Source organism: Gobio gobio, assembly GCF_949357685.1.
Source record: "Gobio gobio genome assembly, chromosome: 3".
Taxonomy (NCBI): Eukaryota; Metazoa; Chordata; class Actinopteri; order Cypriniformes; family Gobionidae; genus Gobio; species Gobio gobio.
In genome coordinates this window covers 50,641,597-50,650,161 of record NC_137099.1, presented here as the reverse complement: position 1 = coordinate 50,650,161, position 8,565 = coordinate 50,641,597, and the positions used below count along the sequence as shown (strand labels likewise).

Sequence of the window (8,565 nt, the reverse complement as noted above, 5' to 3'; positions counted from 1 at the left end):
TAAGTGAATGAAAACAACTGAATGTGCACCGTATATAAAGTTATTGTCTCTCAAATGCAAGAGTCGACTCTGAGTCAATTAAACGAATCGTTTTTTAAGCCGTTTCATTGTGATGTCAAGACGAAACATTAGCATATTGTCTGTCCAGGGAGAACTTGACCACCTCAAACAATGCAGCTGATTCCTGTGGATACTGGATAGCATCATGTCGAGAAGATACTGTGCTTTACAATGTGTTTATTGTGTTTCATATGGTGTAGGTATCTGGCTAACCAGCTAACTCACGTTATTACTGTCTTACTGAAATACTACTGTAAATCAGCTGTGGGCTGCAGTATTACCTAACACTGTGTCTATTAATGCAGATTTTCTGTCATTCTACTTTGAGTAAAGGTAAAGGATGGAGCAAGATTTGTTTTGCAAACTTTAACATTATATCAGTCATTCACATTAGTGCTAGGCTAACATATGCGCTGTTATTGATACAGTTCCTGCATATGCACCGCAATAAATTAGAAATATACAAGAAATATCTGACGTGCGCTGAACGCATCTGGCCATCTGGCCAATCAGAGTAGAGCAGGCTCGCGGAAAGGAGGGATTTAGAGAGACTGTTTCATCTATCGAGTAATTTGTAGATCATTGAACACTGTGGTGATGTGCAATATATATTATGAGAAATTTAAAGTGTTTTTTGACCTTTGATGCATGTAAACTTGTTGTAGGAGACCTCCAAAACTAAATTAGCAAATGTTAACATAGCATAATAGGGGCACTTTAATGCTTCAGCATACCAAGACATTTTGAACAATTTCATGCTCCCACCTTTGTGGGAACAGTTTGGGGATGACCCCTTTCTCTTCCAACATGACTGTGCAACATTGCAACAAAGCAAGGTCCATAAAGACATGGATGAGCGAGTTTGGTGTGGAGGAACTTGACTGGCCTGCACAGAGTCCTGACCTCAACCCGACAGAACACCGTTGGGATGAATTAGAGCGGAGACTGCGAGCCAGGCCTTCTCATCCTGACCTCACAAATGCGCTTCTAGAAGAATGGTCAACAATTCCCATAAACACACTTCTAAACCTTGTGGAAAGCCTTCCAAGAAGAGTTGAAGCTGGTATAGCTGCAAAGGGTGGGCCAACTCCGTATTAAACCCTTCATGGGTGAAGAATGGGATGTCATTCAAATTCATGTGCATGTAAAGGCAGGCAACCCAAAATGTTTGGCAATATAGTGTATATATATATATATATATAGTGGGTGGTTCTCATTTGATCATGTTAATGCCGTTGTTTGTCCAATATTAAACAGCATAAGGCATATTTGACTGTGTCTACACTACATTTACACTGCATGCATTACTGGATTTGTACTGATGTCTGTCCTGTCTGTTTACATTCACTTATATTCACAAGACAAACTAACTATGTTTACATTAAAACAGTGCCAAGCTTTTTTCAGTATCAACTTGGATCCAAAATTCCAGCAATTTGTGACATCTCTACTTTAGAGTAATGGCCAGAAAAAGCCATCAAAGCTGGCGCCTAAACACTGGTGGATAACTATGCTCATTTTCCAAAAGCCCTTCTTTGTTTCTGTTTCTGACCCCGCATTGTTGTGTTTACTTCTCTTTTGTGTCAACAGGCGAGACTCAATCAGCCTTCAAGGCTTTAAGCCGGGTGGGTTTGAGCTTGATAGTTCTCAACCCTGACCTTGGGCTCTATGATCTGTGAGAGCTTTTAGCCTCAGGGTCAGTGAGAAGACAGCGGGAGCTGCTGAACTAGCCATCCAGAACGTCAAACACTCATGCATGCACGCGCATCACACATTCACCACACTGGCCCCATGAAATGCATCAACATGCTTCACTGCGCACGCCACTGAAAATGATAAAAGCTTAAAAATGTGTTTTCTATTTGGTTTTATTCACTTTATGGTGGCACAGTAGGGGAGAGAGGGGTAAGATGTGTCACCCACTTAAACTAGCAAATATGCAATCATATACAGCTGCCTGGACCAAGTCTAAAACTACCAGGTTAATTGTAGTTAACTAAAATAACCATTTAAAAAGTTACTTGAAATAAAACATAAAAACACTCTAATTTCTTATTTTCCTTTAGCTTATTAAAAAGATAAAAACACTGTATATAGACATATATAGACATATAAAAAAATATAATAAAAAAATATAATAGTATCTAATGATATTAAATAACATGGAAAACTACACAGCACACATCCATGAATTGTCAATGCATAAAATGATCTGGCAACAAATCTGCCATTGCTTATTAAAGGAAGCATTTATGCCAAAATTGTATGGCAATGTATCAGATTCTTTAGGGTAAACTGTGCCAGTAGTTTTGCCTCCAAATGCAGGAAATTAAATCATTACAAAATGTTGAAAATGATCTCACTGCATTCAAATATTTTGAACATTAAAACTTTATCTTTGTGGTTTTTAAGTAAAGTATTGAAATCATTGTATGTATTTAATTTTCTAGGCTTATAAATAAAATATATATTTTTTATTTCTATTTTGTTCTTAGATTGTATTTAAATTAATTTAATTTTATACTGATAAATACAAGCAAATTATTGTATGTATTGCTCACTGATGTGGCACAGCTTACCCCTAATGTGCAGTCATGTCACTGGACAACTTTTTTAAATTATTTGCAGACATTCTCCCTAAAGAGGACAACTTGAAGTAAAAAGTGGCACAGCTTACCCCACTCTCCATTATACATAACCCTTTTGAATTTGAACAAATAAGCTGATCGCAAAGAAGATATGTTCACAGTTGTTACTGCAACTTATACAAAGCCAAACTCATTTTTACACAACATATTGGCCTAAAAACTATTAAAAAAATCTCTAAATCTGACTTCCAAAATGAATTTATAATGTTCACGCAACTTAACACAGTCAAATGGTACTGACTTCCACCATGACTTAATTATATTTGAAACCAAAAGTACCAAAATGAACAGCATCCTATTAGGCAACAGACAGTTACATAATTAATAAAAGCCTCAGTGCTTACATTTGCCTAACAAATGCAAGGTGGAACGACAGCAACTGACAGAGGGCAGCCATGATTATAAGTCACAGTTGCAACACATGGTTCCTCACGTTGACATTTTACATAATTACGGCCGTTTCCTTATGTCAGATGCTGCTGTGCTTCCTGTACAGGTCTAGGTAGGTTTGAGATTATGGGTTTCATTTGCATATTCATATTCATTTTCCTTTGATAGCTTTGCCTAGTGTAAAACAGGCCTCTCCCCTGAAGCAGGGCGACAAACAAGCTGTCACTTTGACTCATGTTGGTAGTAGCGACTATTCTGTGTCTGTTTCAGCAGATAAAAGTCATGGAAGGTAAAAAATGTTAGATGTTGCTCCTCTAGATGTTTAAACCCTTCAAACAAAAGAGTCTGGAGTGGCTTCAGCAAACACCAAGGCTGTGCAACCTAAAAGAGTGATGCTGATATTTGTAAAAAAAAAAAAAAAAAAAAAAATAGGTGTTTAGACTTGTGGAGAACAGATGGTTCAAACCAAAAAACCAACTCAATCTTATAGGAAAATATAACTATTTTACAAGGTGGTAATTTCATACGAATCCCTCTAACCCCACCTCAAACTCATAAAAAACAAATGCATGCAATGAATTGCAATCGAGTTGGTAACACTTTATAACAACGTTCAGTTATAAGTCATTTATAAGTTATTAGTTAATGATGAACTAATCATTTACAAAACATGACTATATGTTCACAAATGATTAATAGGTGCTATGCTAACATTTTATACATATTTAGTTAATTCAGTAATAAGTGATTTATTAATTATTAGTTAATGATGAACTAATCAATTACAAAACATGACCATATAAATATAACTTATTAATAAGTGGTATGTTAACGATATACAAATGTGCTGTAAGTTATCATACACAAATGTGTAAATCATGAAATAAATCAAACAGATCAATAGTAAATGGTTAATGAGTTATTACTTGATACACTATTTATCACTTATAAATCATTCAAGTATTTATGTCAAACTTGTTTTAGGATCATCTCAATAAACAATGGTTAATCTTGAACAAATTATGAACAGACCATTTGTAAATGATCAGTATAAGCTGGTCTGTGTTCAAAAGCACAAACATGCAAAACAGCATTTTGTAAGAAGAGTAATGTATTTGTTTTCAAGGGGATAAACATTTGTAAATGGTTTACTGTCAGTGGATTCAAGTTGGTTTAATAAATACTTTGATCTGTGATAATGTGAACCAGTTCCACCTTCCACTGAAGATAAAGACTCCCTGTGTGCCAGAGAAAACAGCAGTCTATACCCTCACCAGTCAGCACTGGAGTACACTGCAGTACACAAAGTGTTCAACACCTGTTATAGATGGTGTGTAAACGCATGAATAAATCATTTACAAAGCTTTCTGCACCCCCTAATCTAAAGTGTAAACTATTCATAACTTGCAAATGAGTTACATTTCATTTGTAGATCTTTCTTACCTTTTTTACATTGTGTGTGCGTGTATACAAGTCATTTAACACTTTCTGCATCCCCTAATCTAAAGTGTAAACTATACATCACTTATATATACGAATATATAGGGGTACAGCATACCACTTATTAATAATTTATGAACGTATTAACTAATAATTTTTAAATGACTTATAACTGAATTAATAAAACATTCATAAAATGTTAGCATATCACTAATTAATCGTTTATGAATGTATAATCATGTTTTGTAAACAACATGTCCTCCAACCAATACACATATATAGGTCGTTTGTCACTTTCCTGAAATACGACCCATTGGAGCTTTTACTAAAGTTGCGCCCCTATCGACAACAGGACACTTTCATTTTAATTCATGATATACGACCCATAGGAGCGTTTACTAAAGTTGCGCCCCTATCGACAACAGGACACTTTCATTTTAATTCATGAAATACGACCCAAAGGAGCGTTTACTAAAGTTGTGCCCCTATCGACAACAGCACACTTTCATTTTAATTCATGAAATACGACCCATAGGAGCGTTTACTAAAGTTGCTCCCCTATCGACAACAGGACACTTTCATTTTAATTCATGATATACGACCCATAGGAGTGTTTACTAAAGTTGTGCCCCTATCGACAACAGCACACTTTAATTTTAATTCATGAAATACGACCCATAGGAGCATTTACTAAAGTTGCGCCCCTATCAACAACAGCACACTTTCATTTTAATTCATGAAATACGACCCATAGGAGCGTTTACTAAAGTTGCGCCCCAATCGACAACAGCACACTTTCATTTGAATTTATGAAATACGACCCATAGGAGCATTTACTAAAGTTGCGCCCCTATCGACAACAGCACACTTTCATTTGAATTTATGAAATACGACCCATAGGAGCATTTACTAAAGTTGCGCCCCTATCGACAACAGCACACTTTCATTTTAATTCATGAAATACGACCAATTGGAGCGTTTACTAAAGTTGTGCCCCTATCGACAACAGGACACTTTCATTTTAATTCATGAAATACGACCCATAGGAGCATTTACTAAAGTTGCGCCCCTATCGACAACAGCACACTTTCATTTTAATTCATGAAATACGACCAATTGGAGCGTTTACTAAAGTTGCGCCCCTATCAACAACAGGACACTTTCATTTTAATTCATGAAATACGACCCATTGGAGCATTTACTAAAGTTGTGCCCCTATCGACAACAGCACACTTTCATTTTAATTCATGAAATACGACCAATTGGAGCGTTTACTAAAGTTGCGCCCCTATCAACAACAGGACACTTTCATTTTAATTCATGAAATACGACCCATTGGAGCATTTACTAAAGTTTTGCCCCTATCGACAACAGCACACTTTCATTTTAATTCATGAAATACGACCAATTGGAGCGTTTACTAAAGTTGTGCCCCTATCGACAACAGGACACTTTCATTTTAATTCATGAAATACGACCCATAGGAGCATTTACTAAAGTTGCGCCCCTATCGACAACAGCACACTTTCATTTTAATTCATGAAATACGACCAATTGGAGCGTTTACTAAAGTTGTGCCCCTATCGACAACAGCACACTTTCATTTTAATTCATGAAATACGACCCATTGGAGCATTTACTAAAGTTGTGCCCCTATCGACAACAGCACACTTTCATTTTAATTCATGAAATACGACCAATAGGAGCGTTTACTAAAGTTGCGCCCTATCGACAACAGCACACTTTCATTTTAATTCATGAAATACAACCCATAGGAGTGTTTACTAAAGTTGCTTCCCTATCGACAACAGGACACTTTCATTTTAATTCATGAAATACGACCCATAGAAGCATTTACTAAAGTTGAGCCCCTATCGACAACAGCACACTTTCATTTTAATTCATGAAATACGACCCATAGAAGCGTTTACTAAAGTTGCGCCCCTATCGACAACAGGACACTTTCATTTTAATTCATGAAATACGACCCATAGGAGCGTTTACTAAAGTTGTGCCCCTATCGACAACAGGACACTTTCATTTTAATTTATGAAATACAACCCATAGAAGCGTTTACTAAAGTTGCGCACCTATCGACAACAGCACACTTTCATTTTAATTCATGAAATACGACCCATAGAAGCATTTACTAAAGTTGCTTCCCTATCGACAACAGGACACTTTCATTTTAATTTATGAAATACGACCCATAGAAGCGTTTACTAAAGTTGCGCCCCTATCGACAACAGCACACTTTCATTTTAATTCATGAAATACGACCCATAGGAGCGTTTACTAAAGTTGCGCCCCTATCGACTACAGGACACTTTCATTTTAATTCATGAAATACGACCCATAGGAGCATTTACTAAAGTTGTGCCCATATCGACAACAGGACACTTTCATTTTAATTCATGAAATACGACCCATAGGAGCATTTACTAAAGTTGCGCCCCTATCGACAACATCACACTTTCATTTTAATTCATGAAATACGACCCATAGGAGCATTTACTAAAGTTGCGCCCCTATCGACTACAGGACACTTTCATTTTAATTCATGAAATACGACCCATAGAAGCGTTTACTAAAGTTGTGCCCCTATCGACAACAGGACACTTTCATTTTAATTCATGAAATACGACCCATAGAAGCGTTTACTAAAGTTGCGCCCCTGTCGACAATAGCACACTTTCATTTTAATTAATGAAATACGACCCATAGAAGCATTTACTAAAGTTGCGCCCCTATCGACTACAGGACACTTTCATTTTAATTCATGAAATACGACCCATAGAAGCGTTTACTAAAGTTGCGCCCCTGTCGACAATAGCACACTTTCATTTTAATTAATGAAATACGACCCATAGAAGCATTTACTAAAGTTGCGCCCCTATCGACAACAGGACACTTTCATTTTAATTCATGAAATACGACCCATAGGAGCATTTACTAAAGTTGCGCCCCTATCGACAACAGCACACTTTCATTTTAATTCATGAAATACGACCCATAGAAGCGTTTACTAAAGTTGCGCCCCTATCGACAACAGGACACTTTCATTTTAATTCATGATATATGACCCATTGAAGCATTTACTAAAGTTGTGCCCCTATCGACAACAGGACACTTTCATTTTAATTCATGAAATACGACCCATAGAATCGTTTACTAAAGTTGCGCCCCCATCGACAACAGCAAACTTTCATTTTAATTCATGAAATACGACCCATAAAAGCGTTTACTAAAGTTGCGCCCCCATCGACAACAGCACACTTTCATTTTAATTCATGAAATACGACCCATAGAAGCGTTTACTAAAGTTGCGCCCCTATTGACAACAGCACACTTTTATTTTAATTAATGAAATACGACCCATAGAAGCATTTACTAAAGTTGCGCCCCTATCGACAACAGGACACTTTCATTTTAATTCATGAAATACGACCCATTGAAGCGTTTACTAAAGTTGTGCCCCTATCGACAACAGCACACTTTCATTTTAATGCATTGTTCCCTTTTATTTGCGTCATATTTAGGGTTTTGCGTAGCTCAATTGGTAGAGCTTTGCAAATTACAACATCATGTAATTGTGATCATGCAATCGTGGGTTCAATCCTAGGGATTGCATGTGCCCATGCAGTGTATATGCACTATACATCACTGGGTAGGTTTAGGGGTGGGATGGGTGTAGTTGTTAATAAAAAAAAATTGTTTTGCTAAATGGAAAAGTGACAAATAGTGATAAATAGTCCACACAATGCATTTAAATGAACACGTATTTTGATTGGTAACGACAGTCATACGTCATTTCATGATGACAGACGTAACACGACACTGTCATTATTTTTACACCAGCTAGAGGGCGCATGACTTTAAAACGTAAATAAAGGTCGTAATATGGTGCTTGAAAAGGGACCTATAGAGTGTTTTGTTTTTTGTTGTTTTTTTTAAGGACAGTCTGTTTGTAAATGATGAGTTCATCATTAACTAATGACTTATAAGTGACTCATAACTAACTGAACAT

The 8,565-nt window shown here is 36.5% G+C and overlaps 1 protein-coding gene across 1 annotated transcript in view; it reads right to left on the bottom strand.

The window, feature by feature from the left end:
* The window catches only part of sorcs3a (sortilin related VPS10 domain containing receptor 3a), a gene marked incomplete at both ends in the record, with an annotated part of 376,847 nt that overhangs the window by 255,758 nt on the left and 112,524 nt on the right, over window positions 1–8,565 (bottom strand). The gene's annotated exons all lie outside the window — the stretch shown is intronic.